The sequence below is a fragment of the Bos mutus genome, chromosome 13 (genome assembly GCF_027580195.1).
Source record: "Bos mutus isolate GX-2022 chromosome 13, NWIPB_WYAK_1.1, whole genome shotgun sequence".
NCBI classification, from domain to species: domain Eukaryota; kingdom Metazoa; phylum Chordata; class Mammalia; order Artiodactyla; family Bovidae; genus Bos; species Bos mutus.
Genome location: NC_091629.1, coordinates 11,783,720 through 11,806,792, shown reverse-complemented (window position 1 = coordinate 11,806,792; position 23,073 = coordinate 11,783,720). Strand labels below are relative to the sequence as shown.

Sequence of the window (23,073 nt, the reverse complement as noted above, 5' to 3'; positions counted from 1 at the left end):
AGATGGTTAAATAACATCACCATCTCAATGGACATGAACTTGAGCAAACTCTGGGAGACAGTGGAGGACAGGGAAACCTGGCATGCTGCAGTCCATGGGTTGCAAAGAGTGGGAGGGCTTCTCTGGGAGAGTTCTGAGACCTGAAGGATGAATAGTTATCTAGGTGAAATGTGAGGCCAATACCATTCCTGGCAGAAGGAATAGCCACGGAGAAGGACTTGCTGAAAGTTTTGTTGTCTTAGGAGATAAAAGAAAGTACTGTGAGTAAAATCTAGTGACAAAAGAAGGGCTTGAAGAGGTAGGCTCTGTTAAAGATCTTGACTTTTATTCTAGATGCAGTGAAAGGTTTAGGGCAAGGCAGTGTCCTAACCTAGACTGTGTTTTCAAGAGTACCCTGGGTATTATGCAGAAGGAAAGGAGAGGAGCAGAGTAGAGCTGGAAAATCCATTTGCAGACTAGATTAGTAATGAAGTGAAAGATTACGATGGCTGAGACTAGTGAGTTTGCCTTGGAGATTGGCTATAATACTTGAATTAGATTTTCCGAGAAACCCTACTAGTGCATCATACCCATTCATTGTTTTCCTGTATGGCCCACATAAGACAATAAAATGAGAGGAATAAATTAAGGGCAGAAGAATGAGATAATAAGGAATCTGAAAAAAAAAAGTCGTTATTTGCATATGACATATATAGAGACCCCAAAGAATCTACAGAAAAAATTATAAGTAATGTAAGAGTTTAGTAAGATGTCCAAATACAACATTTAAAAGAGAATAGAGGAGGAAGTAAACACAGGAGAGGGGCTTCCCTGGTGGCTCAGTGGTAAAAAACAACCTGCCTGCCAATGCAGGAGACTTGGGTTTGATCCCTGATTTGGAAAGACCCCACATGCTGCGGATCAACTAAGCCCATGCACCACCAACTATTGAACCTGTTCTCTAGAGCCCAGAAGCCAAAATTACTGAGCCTACTCGCTGCAACTCCTGAAGCTCTAGAGCTTGTGCTCCGAAACAAAAGAAGCTACCATAGTGAAAAGCCCAAGGACTGCAGCTAGAGAGTGATCCCCGCTCACCACAACTAGAGAAAAGCCCACACAGCAATGAAGACCCAGCACAGCCAAAGATAAATAAATTAATTAAAAACAACACCAGAGAGAGGGGATGACTACAAGTGGAGTAATGTAGGTTAAAAAGATAAAAAGAGAGAGAAAAGGAAAGAAAAGAAAAAAAAGAGGAAAGAAGGAAGGAAGGAAATAAAAGAACAAAGATTAAAAACTGTTCTACTCCATGTGGTTAAACTAGATTGATAGGAAGTTGTGTTTGAAAGGGGGCATAAATGAATTAAGTTGGTGATATGATACAGTTCCTGATTGATCGAGGCGTGACTTGAAAATAGGTTTTTGAGGTGGAGGAAGGTAAGTCACCAATGAGGAGGTATTCAAGGAACTGAATGACTAGTTCATGGGTCACTCAAGCTTGTGTCAGAATGAGTCAGGATGGTTGCTTGAATTGGGATGGGGGAAGCCTGAAGCCAAGTGCTTTGTCCTTCATGAATGAGGGGCAGCAGATGATTGCTGTGGGGAGGGGGAGAGGGAGGTATAAACAGATGGTTGAGTCTCCAAGGAGCAGGTGTTTTGCAAAAGGAAGAGAAAATAATGGTCTGGAACTGACTATAGGGAAGCGGGAAGATGGATAGGTGGATCTTCCATTTGAGAGGACAGATATCTCTAAGGGATGTCTAAGACTTTGGTTATGGCAAGAAATTGAAAAGGGAAGACCATTAAAAAGAATTTGCTAATTATAGATCAGAATTTTGAAGAGCACTTGGCCAAGTGTCAGTGCACAGTAGATGCTCAACACATAATTAATAAATCAACCAATTAATCATGAACACAGTAGAGAAGCTATATCATCTCAAGCCCACAACCCAAACCAATTTGCATGTTACTGCCAAATGGGCTATTTGATTCCAAGTGCTTCAGAGAGTGCTTTGCTCTCTTTATTTTAAAACTCCATTCAATATATAAATGTATCTATACATTCAATACTCAATGTATCAATTAATATGTTGTACATCTTAAATTTATACAGTGTTATATGTCAAATATATTTCAATTAAAAGCCAAATAAAAATAACTCCATTCAGTCACCAGGAAGATCCTCAGTTCTTAGTTGGAGAAAACGTCTTTTTTGGAATTCTTTATTTTTCTTATAGGGGGCTGTAGCCAAAGAGTATAAATCTCCCTGTCTTCATGTAGTTATCATATTAATAATTGGGCACAATCTGATTCTCATGTTTCTGCCAAACTGAAACTATTAAATGCTTTTAATAAGCACCTCATCTCATAGCCTCCATAGCATCTAATTCTTCTTTTTAATTTCCTCTACTGACACACATAAATGCTCTTTTTAAACACATTTTTAAAGTAATATCTTAATCTTTAGACTTAGTGATATATTTTCTCCACATGTCAGTTTATAGCATTTTTAAAGTCCTCTATGATGTCTATGAATGCTTATAAATTCGCTGATTTATGCAGTGTATTTTCCTGAGGGGGGAAAATGACCATCTGAGAAGCTGGCGAATCTTGGCTTTCTGTCTTATGGTAGCATTTCATCAAACCAGTAATTAATTTTTTAAAAAGATCTAGGTTTATGTTTAGCCTTAAACAGAACCTTTGAAATTCCAAATGATTTTTTTGTTTTCACTCCATACTGCTTCAACCCTTTATTTCTTAAACCATGCATTATTTCTAGTGAAGGCATTTATCATTTACAATTTTTTTTTTCTTAATGTATTTATGGCGGGACTGGGTTTTCAGTGCTGTGTGGGCTTTCCTCTGGTTGTGGTGCGTGGGCTTCTCACTGCGGTAGCTTCTATTATTGCAGAGCACAGGCTGCAGGGTGCATGGGCTTCCGTAGCTGTGGCTCAGGCTCACTAGTTGGAGCTCTAGAAGCAGGCTCAGTAGTTGTGGTGCGCTAGCTTAGTTGCTGCACAGCATGTGGGATCTTCCTGGATCAGAGATCGAACCTGTGTCTCCTGCATTGGAAGCTGGATTCTTTACCACTGAGCCACCAGGGAAGACCTCCAATTCACTTTAATCAGTTTTAAACAGCTTTATTGAGGTATAAGTGACATGTAATATGCTGTAGATATTTAAAGTATATAATTAGATACCCAGGAAACTGTCACCACAATGAAGATAATCACCTCCAAAAGTTTCTGTATGTCTCTGATTTATCCTCTCCCCTGTTCCCTCAGTTTCCAAGAAATTTGATTTGCTTTTTGTCATTAAGGATTACTTTTACATTTTCTAGCATTTTATATAAATAGAATTATACACAATGTACTTTTCTTTGGCTTCTTTCTCTTAGCATCAAATATCAAGATTCTTCCATGTTGTTGGATATATTAGTAGTTCATTTCTTTATATGCTAAGTAGTACTTCACTGTATGGATAGACTATTTATCCTCTGATCTGTTGACAGACATTTGGGTTGTTTCCAATTTAGGATTATGACAAATAAAGCTGCTATTAGCATTCATGTTCAAATCTTTGTATGAACACATTCTTCCATTGATTTGGGGAAATACCTAGGAGAAGAACTGTGGAGTCATACGGTAGACATATGTCTAACTTTTTAGGCAACTTTCAAACTGCTTTCAAAAGTGATGAAAACATTTCACTTTCCCACCAGTAGTATATGTGTTTCATTTCCTGCATATCCTTGCCGGCACTTAATATATTAATTCCTTTTAATTTTAGAAATTTGGAGGTACATAGTGTTCTTTCCTGGGGGTTTTATTTTGCATATCCATATTGACTAGTAATGTTGAGTATCTGATCATGTAGCTGTTTGTCATCCACATATCTTCTTTGGTGAACCATCTGTTTATACTGTTTGTATTGTTTTTATTAGGGCATCTTTTCTTATTATTGCATTCTGAAAATTCTTTATATATCCTGGAGGCAAGTTGTTCAATTGATATGTAATTTGCAGATATTTTTCCCCACTCTGAATTGTCTTAGCAGAATTTTTTGAAGGGCAAAAGATCTTAATTTTTTTAAAAGATGTATTTGTTTGTTCATTTATTTGTTGGCTGTGAGGCATGTAGGATCTTAGTTCCCTGACCAGGAGTCGAACCCATGCTGTCTGCAGTAGAAGCATGAAGTCTTAACCACTGGACCACCAGGGAATTTCCAAAAGCTCTTAGTTTTTATGAGGCCCAATTTATTAACTTTTTCTTTTATGAATTATGCTTTTGATATTATTTCTAAGAAATCGCTCCCTAACCTAAGGTCACAAAAATTTTCTTTTAGAAATTTTTAGTTTTACATTTAGGTCTATGGTTTGTTTGAAGGTAATTTTCAAATACAGTTCTGTATTATAATTTTTACCAGCTTTGTTGATATGTAATTCAACCCGAGTCTCCTGCATCGCAGGCAGATTCTTTACTGTCTGAGCCAGTAAGACACTGTTTACATCACAGCTCTTCTGTTATAACTTTCCACATACGGACATGTTGCAAGGAATTGAATCAAAAGGGTCTGAGCCATCAGGGAAGCCAAATCTTAATATAGCCACTTTTAATTAATGTTGGCATGTTATGTCTTTTTCCATCCCTTCACTTTTAACGTACTTGCGTCTTTGACTTTAAAGTGGATTTCTTGTAGGTAGTACATAGGTGGGTCTTTTTTAAACCACACCAACCAATATTTGTCTTTTACTGTGGGTGGTTCAGTTCAGTTCAGTCGCTCAGTTGTGTCTAACTCTTTGCCACCCCATGGACTACTGCAGCACACCAGGCCTCCCTGTCCATCACCAACTCCCGGAGTTTACTCAAATTTATGCCCATTGAGTCAGTGATGCTATCCTACCATCTCATCCTCTGTCATCCCCTTCTCCTCCTGACTTCAATCTTTCCCAGCATCCGGGTCTTTTCCAATGACTCAGTTCTTTGCATCGGTGGCCAAAGTATTGGAGTTTCAGCTTTAGCATCATTCCTTCCAAAGAACACCCAGGACTGATCTCCTTCAGAATGAACTGGTTGGATCTCCTTGCAGTCCAAGGGACTCTCAAGAGTCTTATCCAACACGACAGTTCAAAAGCATCAATTCTTCAGCACTCAGCTTTCAGGTGGTTAGGTCATTACATTTATTGATATGATTTGGTCCATCTTGCTATTTGGTTTCTTTTTTGTCCTATCTGTTCTTTGCTTTCCCTTTTCTCTTACTCTACTTTATTTAAAATTATCTGGGTATTTGTGTATAATATTTGTGTTTAACCGGTATTATTTCTTCCTTAAATGTTTGGATAAAATTCTATTTATCTGCTTTGTTCGAGTGTTATTTATATTGTATTATTTTAGATGTTACTTTACAGTTCATAGTATCCATTTTTAACTTAAAAGAGTCTACTGTTAAATGATATTATGTTACTTCATGTTTAGTATAAAGAACTTTACAGCTTTCTGTTTCCATTTCTCCCCTCAGACTTTTGTGCTTTTGTTATTATACATTTTACTTTGCAGGTGTTATATCAGCTCCACAATACATTGTTATTATTTTTGCTTTCAACAATTCATTTTCTTTTAAGGATATTTAAATAATATAAAAAAGAGTCTGTTTTATTTACGCACACAGTTTCCCTTTCTGGTGCTGTTTTCTCCTTTGTGTAGTTTCCCATCTAATATCATCTTTCCTTCTGCCTGGAAACTTCTTTTTATTATTTCTTATAGTACAGATCTGCTAGTTATTAAATCTTTCCTTCTTAAAAACTCCTTCTTTTGCCTTCAATTTTGAAAGATGTATTTGTTGTCTATAAAATTCAAGTTTGGTAATTTGAAGGGGTGGTCATTAAATGTTTTACTCAACTGCTTCTGACACATTGTTTCCTATGAGAGATTGTTATCATCCTTATTATTTGCTTTCCTCTGCATAACATGCCTTCTTCTCTGGCTGCTTTTAGTAATTGGTCTTTGTAAACAGTCTTGGGAAATTTGTTTATGATAAACCTTGGTGTAACTCTCAATATTTTTCTTGTGTTTGGAGTTCATTGGATTTCTTTGCTTTGTGGTTTATTTGATCAGATTTGGGAAATTTAGGGCCATTTTTCCCTTAACTATTTTTCCCCTGCTGTAGACTCCAATTACACATGTATTTGGCCACCTGAAATTTTACCGTATCTCACTGATGTTCTGTTCATTATTTTTTTAGTCTTTCTTTGTTTCTTTTTGGATAATTTCAATCGCTAAAAAGTCAAGTTCACCCACCTGCAATGTCTAATATGCCATTAATACCATTCCAGTGAAATTTTCATCTCAGACATTGTAGTTTTCAATCTCTTGAAGTGTGGTTTGAGTCTTTAAAATATCTTCCATGTCTCCACTTAACATATTCAATCATCTTCTAACTTCTGAATATATAGAGTATAGGAACTCTAACAGTTGCTTGCTCAGTGATTCTATCCTTTGTGTCATATATGGGTCTTTTCAGTTGATTGATTTTTCTCTTCATTATGAGTCATATTCTCCTACTTCCTTGTATTCCCAGTAATTTTTTGCTGGATGCCAAACATTGTGAATTTCATCTTGTTGTATGTGGGATATTTTTGTATCTCTATAAATATTCTTGATTTTTTTCTGGGACAAGAGTAAGTTGCTTGAAAACAGCTTAATCCTTTTGGGCTATACTTTTAAGGTTTGCTAGGCAGGACCAGAGCAGTGTTTAGTCTACAGCTAATTTTGGCCCACAAGTTATGAGGATTCCCTCTCTGGATTGTGGGAACCAGAACTATTCCTGGTTCTGTGTGAGTTCTGGGAGTTTTCCCCTCTAATACTTTAAGAATGGTTCTTGTCTTGGCATTTGATCGTTTTCTCCGTGCATGTACTGATCAGTACTCAAGCTGAATACTCAAGGGATCACTCTGTAGATTTCCAGGGTCTTCTCTCTGAAACGATTTCCTCTCCATTAGTCTGCCCTGAGAATCTAGCTGCCTTGGACTCCCCACATTCCTAGCTTTGCCTCCTCATTTTAGAGCTATTATTCAGCTCCATCTGAGTTCTTGTTTCCTGAATGGGAGCCTGGAAACTCTCAACAGGCAGTAATGGAATAATTGTAAGACTCACTTCATGTGTTTTCCTGCCTCTCTGGCCTCATTATTCTTTTTTGTTGCTGTTGAAGCCTAATATCTTAAAGACTATTATTTCATATATTTTGTCTGGTTCTGAGTTTTTTTTTTTTTTTTTCAGTCCAAAGGTGTGGTATAATAAGAACAATATTTGGTCTTTTCCCCTGGTTCTTGGCACAGAGCATCTAAAATCTTTGGCATTTCCTGAGAGACAGGAGTGTCTTTTGTTATTTATAACAGGCTCCTTTCATCACATCTGAGTTTATGCTCCTAAAGTGACAATGGGTGGGGCCTGTAGATAGCTTCGGAAGGGGGCTGATCACCAGAAAGACCAACTAATTGGTCTTTATTAAAGATCAAATTATAATTGAGCTGCATAAGTCCACGTATATGAGGATTTTTTTCAATAAGTATATTGCAAAAAATGTTGGCCGTTTACAACCATTTGAAAAAAAACACCTCACAAATGAACCTTGAAGCCTAGAAATATATATAAAAATGTTAGATATGTCATGAATTCATAAAATATATGTAGATACTAGTTTATCCTTACACAGGCATAAGGGGAGTGATATTTAATATAAAATTAATCATGTATTAGTATGCTTACTGAGTTGTAGCCTTTATAATAAACCAGTAAATGTAAGTAAAGTGTTTCCCTGAGCCCATGGTTTATATCTTGTTCATTGTTGTTCAGTCAATCAGTCATGTCCAACTCTTTGCTCCCCAATGGACTGCAGCATGCCAGGCTTCCCTGTCCTTCACTATCTCCGGAGCTTGCTCAAACTCATGTCCATTGAGTTGGTGATGCCATCCAACCATCTTATCCTCTGTTGCCCCCTTCTCCTCCTGCCTTTAGTCTTTCCCAGCATCAGGGTCTTTTCTAATGAGTCAGCTCTTCGCATTGGGTTTCCAAAGTACTGGAGCTTCAGCTTCAGCTTCAGCATGGTCCCTCCAATGAATAGTCAGGGTTGATTTCCTTTAGGATTGACAGGTTTGATCTCCTTGCTGTCCAAGGGACTCTCAAAGAGTCTTCTCCAGCACCACAGTTCAAAAAAGGGCTTAGTCCTACAGACTGCCCCGACTCCAGATTCAATCACAAATACTTCTGACCAACAAGCTTATGGAAGAAAACAAAGAGGAACTAAAGAGCCTCTTGATGACAGTGAAAGAGGAGAATGAAAAAGCTGGTTTAAAACTCAACATTCAGAAAACTAAGATCATACTCCCTCAAAAGCATCAATTCTTTGGCATTCATCCTTCTTTATGGTCCAACTCTCACATCCATACAATACTACTGGAAAAAAACATAGCTTTGACCAGATGGACCTTTGTTGGCAAAGTAATGTCTCTGCTTTGTAATACATTGTCTAGGTTTGTCATAGCTTTTCTTCCCAGGAGCAAGTGTCTTTTAATTTCATGGCTGCAGTCACCATCTGCAGTGATTTTGGAGCCCAAGAAAATAAAGTCTGTCACTGTTTCCAGTGTTTCCCCATCTGTTTGCCATGAAGTGATGGGACTGGAGCCATGATCTTAGTTTTCTGAATGTTGAGTTTTAAACCAGCTTTTTCATTCTCCTCTTTCACTGTCATCAAGAGGCTCTTTAGTTCCTCTTTGCTTTCTTCCATAAGCTTGTTGGTCAGAAGCATTTGTGATTGAATCTGGAGTCGGGGCAGTCTGTAGGACTAAGCCCTTAGATGTGTGGAGCTTGCTGCTAACTGCAAGTAGTTAGTCTCTGAATTGAATTTTGTAGGACCCAGTTGGTGTCAGGAAGAGCGTCCAGAGAGGGTAAATCTGGTCCCTGTGAATTGGCAGGGACCAATTACTTGACTGGTAGTAAAATTTCCTTTTATAAGTGTAAATAAGTAAAGTATTAAATTAACAACCCCACTGAATGTTAAAAGAATGTGCCTGTATTATAGAAGCAGAAATAGAATTTTTGGACAGATTTAAGTATAAGTTAGGTAAATAAACAAATGAAAAGATAGTATGGTATCTGAGTAAACTTACTAAATCTGCCACCCTCCTAAGTAAAAAGAAAATAGAAACTTAGCATGCTAAGTAGAGATGAAAAATCTGTTCTTGAAGAATCAGTTCAGTTCAGTTGCTCAGTCATGTCCGACTCTTTGCGACCCCATGAATCTCAGCACGCCAGGCCTCCCTGTCCATCACCAACTCCTGGAGTTCACTCAGACTCATGTCCATCGAGTCAGTGATGCCATCCAGCCATCTCTACATGTAATTGAAAAAAAATAGTAGCCAATTTGAAAATATTTTTTGACAACATATGAAATTAGTTTTAATATCTTTTATTTAGCCCAGTATATCCAAAATATTATTATTTCAACATATAATCAATATTAAGATTACTAAGGAGCTATTTATATTTTATCCCTAGTAAGACTGAATCTGGCATGCATTTTACACTTAGAGCATATCTCAATTAAGATTAGTTGTAAAAAAAAAGAGATTAGTCATATTTCAGCTTTTCAATGGTCACTTGTAGACAGTGGTCCCTTATGTTGGACAGTCAGGCTATAGAAGTACTTAATGAGTCTATGAAATTTTTTAAAAATCAGAAAAATAAAAAATAAGGTGAAGCACAAAGATGAAAAGAGAGTTTACTGTCAGTATCCTACCCATGTCCCTGCAGTCTTGCCCTCAGTACAGCTCTTCTTTATAAACCTGTGATTCTGGAGACTACCTGTGACACTCTGCCACAGGTCATTTTTCTGTCAAAGCAGTCTGCCCAGTCCACATTCAGGGCAAGTGAAAAGTTGTTGTTTAGTCACTAAGTCATGTCCAACTCTTTGCAACCCCATGGACTATAGCCCACCAGGTTCCTTCTGTCCATGGGATTTCCTAGGCAAGAATACTGCAGTAGGTTGCTTTTTTCTTCTCCAGGGGATCTTCCCAACCCAGGGATTGAAACCTGCATCTCCTGCAGTGGCAGGTGGGTTCTTCACCACTGAGCCCACCAGGGAAGCGCAAGTGAGAAGTATCAGAATCTTATTGCTCCCAAGAATAGCCTAGAACCAGTGACAGACAAGAAATTGTTGGATAACTACCCCAGCTTCTTTTCCTCCTGGTTGGGATAATGCTGAGCCTTGTTCTGCAGTGTCTCAAAGGACACCTTCTAGTAGGTTTTAACTCCAGCTGCTTACAGTAGTTACTTGCTTGCTAACATTATTGGATTCTTTCCCTTTCATGTCTTACTTCCCCACCCCTTTATTAGTGTTTCCTGAAATTACCTCTCAAATAAATTGTTTGCACTCATATTCCTGGGTCTGCTTCTGGGGAATGCAAACTATGACACATAGTTTAGGAACAAATTGGGAGCCAAAACAATGCCCCTAAAAGCCATTAAAAAAAATTAGAAACAGCAGATAACAAAACAGACACAACATAAAACCAATTACTAATATAGGGGAAAGGCTTGACAATCACAGGGTCTGCAGATTTTAAAAAAATGAAAGCAACTTAAGTAGAAAAAAAGATATTTGAAAAGACAAAAGGCTAATTAGAGTAAAGGTAATTGAGGCCTTAGAATTGGAGAAACTAACACAAATGTAACAGAAATTGTACTTAAATTGTACAGAAAATGCCAATAGAAGAGAATTTTCCTGATTAGAGGAAGGAATTACTCTGGTTAGAATATCTTGCTCTAGAAGAAAATGTTATAGGAACAGCTAAACAGATATGTTCTAATGATTTTTCATTTCACTGATGAAGATAAATTTTTTACATGTCCAGACAGGTGCTAATTATTTGCCAGGAGAAAAAATCAGGATAGCTTCAGACTTCTCCAAGAATTATTCATTGTCTGAAAAGTGCTGAGAAAAGGAAGGTGAGATTCAAGAATGATTTTCTCAATCTAGGTGACTTTCAAATATGAAGGCAAGAAATAGGCAAGTAGACAATCTGTCATAAATAAGCCAAGACCTACATGACGTTTTTGAAAAGACAAGAAAAATCAAAGCCAAATAACCAAAAAGTAAAGAGAGAAGCACAATAAAAAGACTGGTGATAAAACTCTATAGAATTAAGAAAGCAATTATGGAAAATATGGTCACAGAATGTTAGTGTTATAAATCATAACAAGGTAAAAGAAATGGTAATACAACAATTGAAATCAGGAATGGAGGGGAAGGGAGGGACATGGGAAGAGATTTACTTGTGATCATTTCTTTGATATTCTTCTATAACTGAGACTTAACAGATACAGTGTGAAGTCACTAAATCAAGAAATAGAGTTAATGATACTAAAAAAGTTATAATGATTGCAAAAGATTAAGAAAACCCCAAAAGTAGATAATAAACCTTCAAAATTATCCAAATAAACACACACACATCTATAAAACCAAATACAGAAAAAAATATTACATTTAGCAGTTGGTAGTACATAATAGAAAACTTGGAAAATAAAAATAGTAAACTGGTGGTCCAGTGGTTAAGACTCCGTCTTCCAATGCAGGTGGTGTGGGTTTGATCCCTCATCAGAATACTAAGATCTCACATGCCTTGCAGTCAAAAAACCAAACCATAAAGCAGAAACAGTATTGTAACAAATTCAATAAAGACTTTAATAAATGGTCCACATAGTAGAAAACTTGAAATAATACATATTAAATATTTTTCTTATTAAGTTCACCCATTACACAATGTCCTAGACAGATGAAACAAAAAAACTCACAAAATCAAACCATGCATTTAGAAGAATGGAATATATAGTTCAATTGCCAAAAAAGAGCAGATTCTTTGAAGAAGACATAACAAAAAGGCAAATAAAAACCAGATAAACCACTTGCTAGTATAGTAGTAAAAATAAAAGAAAAAGGAAAAAAGGACAAATACATCTATAAAAAGTTAAAAATGAAAAAGAGGAAGTAACTATTGATATAGAGGAAATTAAAAATTCTGAAAAAAAAATCATTTGAAAATATAAGTGAAAAATACTGAACAACAGCCAATATCAACAAACCTAAACAGACATATAGCAATTGAAAAATTTATACAAGAACTTCCTCTTTAAAATCTCCAGGCCATAAAACCATGAAAACATGGTTTCACTGTTAATTTTTTCAATTTTTTTTAAAAGAAAGAAGTAAATTGAATAGAATTTACTGATTTCAAAAAAAGAAATCCTTCAAGTTACACTTGCAAAGAAAGTCTGACACTAGCATCAAAACCTGACAAGACAGAACCAACTCACTTATCAATATTTAAGTAAAAATTTTGATAAAACAATGGCAATTGTAGTTCAGCAGTACTTAAGAATATATGCCATTACCAAATCAATTCCTCCCTGAGCTGCAAGGGTAGGTCGGTATTAGGAAAACTATAAATACATTATGTGTTATCAGTAACCTGAAGGGGAAAATATTTATAGTGATTTAGTATATGCAGAAAAAAATATTTGACAAACTTCAACATCCAATGTAATTATGAAAATAGAGAATAAATTAAGACTAGATGATTTGGACTTGCAAATGTGAATAATTATATATAGAATAGATAAATAATAAAGCTCTACTGTACAGTATAGGAAACTATATTCAATATCCTAAGCATTTCCTCTAAAGTCAGGAACAAGACAAGGGTGCCCACTTTCACTATTACTATTCAACATAGTTTTGGAAGTTTTGGCCACAGCAATCAGAGCAGAAAAAGAATTAAAAGGAATCCAAATTGGAAAAGAAGAAGTAAAACTCTCACTATTTGCAGATGACATGATCCTCTACATAGAAAACCCTAAAGACTCCACCAGAAAATTACTAGAACTAATCAATGACTATAGTAAAGTCGCAGGATATAAAATCAACACACAGAAATCCCTTGCATTCCTATACACTAATAATGAGAAAACAGAAAGAGAAATTAAAGAAACAATTCCATTCACCATTGCAACGGAAAGAATAAAATACTTAGGAATATATCTACCTAAAGAAACTAAAGACCTATATATAGAAAACTATAAAACACTGGTGAAAGAAATCAAAGAGGACACTAATAGATGGAGAAATATACCATGTTCATGGATTGGAAGAATCAATATAGTGAAAATGAGTATACTACCCAAAGCAATTTATAGATTCAATGCAATCCCTATCAAGCTACCAACAGTATTCTTCACAGAGCTAGAACGAATAATTTCACAATTTGTATGGAAATACAAAAAACTTCGAATAGCCAAAGCAATCTTGAGAAAGAAGAACGGAACTGGAGGAATCAACCTGCCTGACTTCAGGCTATATTACAAAGCCACAGTCATCAAGACAGTATGGTACTGGCACAAAGACAGAAATATAGATCAATGGAACAAAATAGAAAGCCCAGAGATAAATCCACGCACATATGGACACCTTATCTTTGACAAAGGAGGCAAGAATATACAATGGATTAAAGACAATCTCTTTAACAAGTGGTGCTGGAAATCTGGTCAACCACTTGTTAAAAGAATGAAACTAGAACACTTTCTAACACCATACACAAAAATAAACTCAAAATGGATTAAAGATCTAAACGTAAGACCAGAAACTATAAAACTCCTAGAGGAGAACATAAGCAAAACACTCTCTGACATACATCACAGCAGGATCCTCTATGACCCACCTCCCAGAATATTGGAAATAAAAGCAAAAATAAACAAATGGGACCTAATTAACCTTAAAAGCTTCTGCACATCAAAGGAAACTATTAGCAAGGTGAAAAGACAGCCTTCAGAATGGGAGAAAATAATAGCAAATGAAGCAACTGACAAACAACTAATCTCAAAAATATACAAGCAACTCCTACAGCTCAACTCCAGAAAAATAAATGACCCAATCAAAAAATGGGCCAAAGAACTAAATAGACATTTCTCCAAAGAAGACACACAGATGGCTAACAAACACATGAAAAGATGCTCAACATCACTCATTATCAGAGAAATGCAAATCAAGACCACTATGAGGTACCATTTCACACCAGTCAGAATGGCTGCGATCCAAAAGTCTACAAGTAATAAATGCTGGAGAGGGTGTGGAGAAAAGGGAACCCTCTTACACTGTTGGTGGGAATGCAAACTAGTACAGCCACTATGGAGAACAGTGTGGAGATTCCTTAAAAAACTGGAAATAGAACTGCCTTATGATCCAGCAATCCCACTGCTGGGCATACACACTGAGAAACCAGAAGGAAAGAGACACGGTGTACCCCAATGTTCATCGCAGCACTGTTTATAATAGCCAGGACATGGAAGCAACCTAGATGTCCATCAGCAGATGAATGGATAAGAGAGCTGTGGTACATATACACAATGGAGTATTACTCAGCCATTAAAAAGAATACATTTGAATCAGTTCTAATGAGGTGGATGAAATTGGAGCCTATTATACTGAGTGAAGTAAGCCAGAAGGAAAAACACCAATACAGTATACTAACGCATATATATGGAATTTAGAAAGATGGTAACAATAACCCGATTATGCGAGACAGCAAAAGAGACACTGATGTATAGAACAGTCTTATGGACTCTGTGGGAGAGGGAGAGGGTGGGAAGATTTGGGAGAATGGCATTGAAACATGTAAAATATCATGTAAGAAACGAGATGCCAGTCCAGGTTCGATGCACGATACTGGATGCTTGGGGCTGGTGCACTGGGACGACCCAGAGGATGGTATGGGGAGAGGAGGAGGAGGAGGGTTCAGGATGGGGAACACATGTATACCCGTGGCGGATTCATTTTGATATTTGGCAAAACTAATACAATTATGTAAAGTTTAAAAATAAAATAAAATAAAAAAAAAAGCTCTACTGTACAGTATAGGAAACTATATTCAATATCCTATGATAAACCTATGGAAAAGAATATGTAAAAGAAAAAAAAAAAAAAAAAAAAGAAAAAATATATGTATACCTGAATCACAACAGAAATGAACACAACATTGCAAATCAATCATACTTAAGTAAAATACATTTTAAAAAAGAATAGTTAACAACAGCAGAATACATGTTTTTCTCAAGTGGATGTGGAACATTCACCAGGATAAACCATATGTTATGGCTCAGACAGTAAAGCGTCTGCCTACAATGCGGGAGACCCAGGTTCAATCCCTAGGTCAGGAAGATCTCCTGCAGAAGGAAATGGCAACCCACTCCAGTATTCTTGCCTGGAAAGTCCTGTGGATGAAGGAACCTAGTCCGCTACAGTCCATGGGGTAGCAAAGAGTCAGACACGACTGAGCGACTTCACTTAGGCCATAAAAGAAGTCTTCATAAATTTTAAAAGATTGAAATCATACAAAGTATCTTTTCTGATAATGAAATGAAACTAGAAATCAATAACAAAAGGAAAACAGGAAAATTCACAAATATGTGGAAATTAAACAAGACTCTCTTGAGAAACCAATGGATGAAAGAAGATATCACAAGGAAAGTTAGAAAATACTTTGAGCCAAAAGAAAACAAAGCTCCACATACCAAAATTTATGGGATGAATTGAAAGCAGTTCTAAGAGAGAAATGGATATCTGTAAATGCAGGCATTAAAATGGACTCTATCATGTCAAGGAAGTTTCCTTCTATTCCTAGTTTATTGAGTATTTTTCATAAAGAGTGTTGGATTTTACCAAATGTTTTTTCTGCATCAGTTGAGATGATCATGTGAGGTTTTTTCCTTTCATTCTATTAATGTGGTATATTAATTACATTGGTTGATTTTTCATATGTTCAAACATCCTTGCATTCCAGGGATAAATCCCACCTGCTCATGGTGTTTAATCCTTCTAAAATGCAGCTGAATTCACTTTGCTAGAATTCTCTTGTGGGTTTTTGCAATATCTCGTCAGGATATTGGTGTGCATTGTCCTTAAAATGTCTTTGTCTTACTCTGTTTATCAGGGTAATGCTGGTCTAATGGGTGAGTTAGAAAGTCTTCTCTCCAGTTTTTTTTTTTTTTTTTTTCTTGGAAGCGTTTGAAAAGGATAGGTGTTAATTTTTTAAATGTTTGGTAGAATTTACCAGTGAAATCATTTGGTCCAAGGCATTTTTCTGTTGAGTGTTTTTTTGACTAGCAGTTCAATCTCCTTATTAGTTACAGATCTATTCAGATTTTCTGTTTATTTATGATTCAGTTTTGGTAGATGTGTGTTTCTAGGAATTTTTCCATTTCATCTAGGTTATCCAATGAGTTAGTGTATAACTGTTCATAGTATTTTCTTATAATTCTTTTTATTGCTATGTAATTGGTAGTCATGTTCCCTCTTTCACTTATATTTTCAGTAATTTGAGTCTTCTCTCTTCTTTCCTTAGTCTAGCTAAAGTTGTCAAGTTTGTTGATCTTTTCAAAGAATCAACTTTGGTTTCATTGATTTTTGCTATTGTTTTTCTATGCTGTATTTTATTTATCTCTGCCCTAATCTTTATCATTTCTTTTTATCTGCTAGTTTTGAGTTTAGCTTGCCCTTCCTTTTCTAGTTCCTTAAGGTATAAAGTTAGGTTACAGATTTGAAATCTTTCTTCTTTTTTTTTTAATGTATGCTTTACAGCTATAAATTTCTCTCAGCATTGCTTTCACTGAATCCCATAAGCTTTTGTATATGAAGTTTTGTTTTCATTTAGTTCAAAGTATTTTCTTTTCTTTTCTTTTTAAACTTTACATAATTGTATTAGTTTTGCCAAATATCAAAATGAATCCGCCACAGGTATACATGTGTTCCCCGTCCTGAACCCTCCTCCCTCCTCCCTCCCCATACCATCCCTCTGGGTCGTCCCAGTGCACCAGCCCCAAGCATCCAGTATCGTGCATCGAACCTGGACTGGCATCTCGTTTCTTACATGATATTTTACATGTTTCAATGCCATTCTCCCAAATCTTCCCACCCTCTCCCTCTCCCACAGAGTCCATAAGACTGTTCTATACATCAGTGTCTCTTTTGCTGTCTCGTACACCAGGTTATTGTTACCATCTTTCTAAATTCCATATATATGCGTTAGTATACTGTTTTGGTGTTTTTCCTTCTGGCTTACTTCACTCTGTATAATAGGCTCCAGTTTCATCCACCTCATTAGAACTGATTCAAATGTATTCTTTTTAATGGCTGAGTAATACTCCATTGTGTATATGTACCACAGCTCTCTTATCCATTCATCTGCTGATGGACATCTTAGGTTGCTTCCATGTCCTGGCTATTATAAACAGTGCTGCGATGAACATTGGGGTACACGTGTCTCTTTCCCTTCTGGTTTCCTCAGTGTGTATGCCCAGCAGTGGGATTGCTGGATCATAAGGCAGTTCTATTTCCAGTTTTTAAGGAATCTCACACTGTTCTCCATAGTGGCTGTACTAGTTTGCATTCCCACCAACAGTGTAAGAGGGTTCCCTTTTCTCCACACCCTCTCCAGCATTTATTACTTGTAGACTTTTGGATCGCAGCCATTCTGACTGGTGTGAAATGGTACCTCATAGTGGTCTTGATTTGCATTTCTCTGATAATGAGTGATGTTGAGCATCTTTTCATGTGTTTGTTAGCCATCTGTGTGTCTTCTTTGGAGAAATGTCTATTTAGTTCTTTGGCCCATTTTTTGATTGGGTCATTTATTTTTCTGGAGTTGAGCTGTAGGAGTTGCTTGTATATTTTTGAGATTAGTTGTTTGTCAGTTGCTTCATTTGCTATTATTTTCTCCCATTCTGAAGGCTGTCTTTTCACCTTGCTAATAGTTTCCTTTGATGTGCAGAAGCTTTTAAGGTTAATTAGGTCCCATTTGTTTATTTTTGCTTTTATTTCCAATATTCTAGTTCAAAGTATTTTCTAATTTCTCTTGTGATTTCTTCTTTGACTCATTGGTTGCTCAAGAGTGTATTGTTTCATTTCCACATCTTTTTGAATTTTCTTTTTTTGTTGTTATTGATTTCTAGTTTCATTTCATTATTATCAGAAAAGATATTTTGTATGCTTTCAGTCTTTTTGAATTTACTAAGACTTATTATGGCCTAATATATGATCTGTCCTGGAGTGTTCCATGTCCACTTGAGGAAATGTGTATTCTGCTGCTTTGGGGTAGTGTTCTGTGTGCTTTATATGTGTGGAGTGTTCTGTATAGCTAAGTTATCTATCTGTCCATCCAGTCTCTCCATCCACCCGTCCACCCCCCCGCCATCTTTCTATCTATCTTAGTATGGGACATTTATACATATTAAGTAGCCTGGAAAATTGCACCCCTAGATGTTTTCATGGCTGGTTTCTCCTTATCACTCAGATCTATGCTCAGATATAACCTCAGAGAAATTTTCTCTGACCACAGTGTCTAAATTTGCACCCCACCTCACCACATCCCCAGTCACTCTCTATCTTATTTCCTTGTTTGTTTTCTTCACAGCATTTATCACAATCTGAAATTACATGATTGTTTTGATTCTTTACTTGATTGTTTTTTGTCTCTCTCAGTAGAATATAAGCTCAATAAAAGAAGAAACTATTTTGTTCACAACAAGAGCTTAATAAATATTTGATGAATCTGTATTTGTTAATGTTTGTTAAATGTCACCTCTTCAAACTAGCACACTATTTTTACTTAAATAAATTTGTTTAGATGATTGTTCATGCTGGGAGATTTGAGACAGTTCTCATATCCTGTGTAGTTTTTCTGTACTTCTTCCTCTGCTGAAGTTGCTATTTTAAAATTTCATCAAAACTGTTTGCTCTTGGTTGTGTTAGGAGTAGAAAGTTGGTGATCTAGATCAGTTTTCACTCTATCCTTTACAACTTTATATGTTTCAATCAAATCCTTGCTAACTTCTTCCCATATTTTAATTTTAGATTTTAGAATAGCTTCTATTCTTTTCTGTATGTATACACTAGCTATGTTTTAGTATAATATGTATTTCCTAGGATGGTTACTCATTAAACTAAGTAAAATTATTTAAGGAGATCTTAGAATCTCAGTATTTTTTGTTATTCATGTAAATTATATATATGTAATTAAGTTACATGCAATTAATTTTTACTACTGGCAGTTTGACTAATTAAAATGGATACCCTCTCATCAAAATTATGTGTTTTATGCCATATTTTAATAACCTATAAAGACAAAATTATTTGCTGTTTTTACTTTTGTATCTTACTTTTAGTTTAGTTCAGTTCTGTTGCTCAGTCGTGTCTGACTCTTTGTGACCCCATGGACTGCAGCACACCAGGACTCCCTGTCCATCACCAACTCCCAGAGTTTACTCAGACTCATGTCCATTGAGTTGGTGATGCCATCCAACCATCTCATCCTCTGTTGTCCACTTCTATTCCTGCCTTCAATCTCTCCCAGCATCAGGGTCTTTTCCAATGACTCAGTTCTTTTCATCAGGTGGCCAAAGTAATGGAGTTTCAGCTTCAACATCAGTCCTTCCAATGAATATTCAGGACTGATTTCCTTTAGGATGGACTGGTTGGATCTCCTTGCAGTCCAAGAGTCTCTCAAGAGTCTTCTCCAACACCACAAGTCAAAAGCATCAATTCTTTGGTGCTCAGTTTTCCTTATAGTCCAACTCTTACATCCATACATGACTACCGGAAAAACCATAGCCTTGACTAGATGGACCTTTGTTGGCAAAGTAATGTCTCTGCTTTTTAATATGCTGTCTAGGTTGGTCATAACTTTTCTTCCAAGGAGTAAGCATCCTTTAATTTCATGGCTGCAGTCACCATCTGCAGTGATTTTGGAGCCCCCCAAAGTAAAGTCTGTCACTGTTTCCACTGTTTCCCTATCTATTTGCCATGAAGTAATAGGACCAGATGCCATGATCTTAGTTTTCTGAATTTGAGTTTTAAGCCAACTTTTTAACTCTCTTCTTTAATGTTCCTTTTTTTCCTGTGTATCAGTGTGTCTATTCATTCAGTCTACCAGAATTGCTCATTTATGTGATTTCAATCTCAGATACAACCAAGCATTGCACTTGATCTAATACCTGGCACTTCTTTTCTGCCTCAGTGCCTGTCTCTGACAACTTTACTTGTAAGCAGTATTTTAGAATCTATTTTAAAATTAGATTAGTAATTAAGAAGCAAGAAAATGAAATTGTTTAATATAATCTGGGGTCAAACCACTACCTTGTTCTTATTTTCTCCTTAGGCACACTGCTTTTGTTGGTAATGGAAAACTAATGGCTGTAAGGGCCAAATATGACTCCTAGGTTCGGAGAGAATAGAAAGAAAAGTCTTCACTTAAAGGTAAGATTGTGCTTCACCCAGTTTTCATGCATCTTTAGAGCCTACCTTTCTTGAAGCTTAGCTTCTTATTCTAGGAAGCCTTCTCTTTTGTCTGGATTCCTTTAAGGAATTGTCATTCATATCACAGTCTAGTAGCACATTCTGGTACATTCTGATTTTGTAATTGTTTCATGTTGAAGTACTGTTTCCCTCTTACCCTAAATGATGTAAGCTTCTTGAAGGTAGGACCATGCTTTAATAAAAAACAAATAAACAGGCAACTATTTCAGTAGTACCTTTGTTGTTGTTCAGTTGGTCAGCCATGTTGATTCTTTGCAACAGAGGAGCCTGGCAGGCCACAGTCCATGGGATTTCCCAGGCAAGAATACTGGAGTGGGTTGCCTTTTTCTTCTCTAGGGGAGCTTTCCCATCCGGGGATTGAACCTGAGGCTCCTGCTGCATCTCCTGCCTTGCAGGCAGATTCTTTATCACTGAGCCCCTGGGGAAGCCCCATTAGTACCATAACTCTAGATTATATGTCCCATAGGATTAGACTTTAAAATGATGTGTTAATGATCTAGTTTGTGAGAGGGAGTCTAGTCATTTAGATATAATTTTAATGTTCTGAGTTTTAGGTTAGTAAATAGAAAAGGACCATTCTTCATGAGACATCATCATTTCTTCAGCGTACTGTTCCCCCCTCACCCATTGTCACTCACCCCCGTCACAATACTTGCAGCTATTTTTATAGAGAAGTTAAAATGTGCTCAACACTCCACATGTTACTTAAAGCCAACAAAAACCCTACAAAATACATAGTACAATTGTTACTATTAATACTCATAAATATTATCAAGGTCTCGGTGCACAGAATTGTATTAAAATGATGTTTAGCTTGTTCATGATCCATATTTATTTATTTATTTATTGATTGATTTTCAATAAAGTCATAAACACCTATGATCCCACCACCTGAAACAAAATCTAAGACTATAACCTACATCTAATACTTGCTCATCAACCTTCTCCCCTGCTTCTCCCCATTGTGTTGTTCATTTGCTAAGTTGTATCTGACTCCTGTGATTCCATGAACTATGTCCTTCACTTAGGGCATAGAAAAGTAAGTACTGGTCCCCACATTTTATGGAGGAATCTGAGACTGCTGAAGGTTAAGAGGTTTGTTTTTTTCTTTTAGATTACCTAGCTGGTCAATGGACTATCTGCTGCTAAGTCACTTCAGTCGTGTCCAACTCTGTGCAACCCCATAGACGGCAGGCCACCAGGCTCCCCTGTCCCTGGGATTCTCCAGGCAAGAACACTGGAGTGGGTTGCCATTTCCCTCTCCAATGCATGAAAGTGAAAAAATAAAGTGAAGTCGCTCAGTCGTGTCCGACTCCTAGCGACCCCATGGACTGCAGCCCACCAGGCCCCTCCGTCCACGGGATTTTCCAGGCAAGAGTACCGGAGTAGGTTGCCATTGCCTTAGGTGTGTCTAATTCTGACACCTCCCCCTAACCTGCTCATGTGGACTCCCAATCGTTTGTCTGCAAGATAGCTGAGAAGTGGTGCTCAATGAAATAAAGTAGATACTGGCACTTACATCTTGGAATAAGAATAATGACTTAGGAGTTTACTGGTTTGGGCTTTCCAATCCAGACCAGTACCCTGGTGCTATAGGATGATGGCTCCTGCTAAAAAGGGCAGTGAGAAGAAGGGCCAGCCCGCCATCAACAAGGTGGTGACCAGAGAATACGCTATCAGCATTCACAGTGCATCCATGAAGTAGGTTTCAAGAAGCCTGTCCCTTGGGCACTCAGAGAAATACAGAAATTTGCCAGGAAGGAGATGGGAAGCCCAGATGTACGCATCTACACCAGGCTCAACAAAGACGTCTGGGTCAAAGATACAAGGGACGTCCTGTACCAGATCTGTGTGCAGTTGTCCAGAAAATGTAATAAAGATGAAGGCTAACCAAACAAGCTCTACATGTTGGTTACTCACATGCCTGTCGCCACTTTCAAAAATCTACAGACAGACAGTGTGGTTGAGACCTAATTGCTGATTGTCCAATAAAGTTATTGAACTGCCAAGAAAAAAGAGTGTACTAGTTTGAGGGACTTCCCTGGTAGTCCGGAGGTTAAGAATCTGCCTTGCAATGCAGGGGATATGGATTCAATCCCTGGTGAGCCTGTGAGCTCTGGAGCCTGTGCATCACAACTAGAGAGCCCTAGTGCCACAACTAAGACCCAATAGCCAAAAAAGTAAATATTAAAAAAAAAGAGTGTACAGGTTCATCTCCAGCATTGAGCTTGGTTTTGGGTAATTTGTCTTCTTAACCCAGCCCTCTGTAGGTTATTTCATCTCTCAGCTGTCCCATGACTGAGCATATTCCAGTTGGTTCAGGTTTCAAAAACCAAACCAAAAGAAGATATAATTAAGGGCAACACTATGTAAATTGCTTAAGCGTGAAAGAGAATTTTTTTTTCCCCTAAATGACCACCTTGTTGCAAAATGGTTTTTAAAATGGTTAATTTCAGCAAAAAGGCTTTATGAGAATCCCAGGGACGGGGGAGCCTGGTGGGCTGCCTTCAATGGGGTCGCACAGAGTCGGACATGACTGAAGCGACTTAGCAGCAGCAGCAGCAGCAAGAAGAACTCTCTTGGTCTTCAACTGATGCAGGCTGATGTGAAGTCTGATGTTCTCTAGAAGAGTATATATAGATTTATACTCGGTTGTTTTATTCTGCTAGTATATTGCACTAC

The 23,073-nt window shown here is 37.0% G+C and overlaps 1 pseudogene; it reads left to right on the top strand.

Annotated features, from left to right (window-relative positions):
• Positions 1-21,991: 21,991 nt before the first annotated feature.
• Positions 21,992-22,365, top strand: LOC102274786 (large ribosomal subunit protein eL31-like; annotated as a pseudogene).
• Positions 22,366-23,073: the final 708 nt, after the last annotated feature.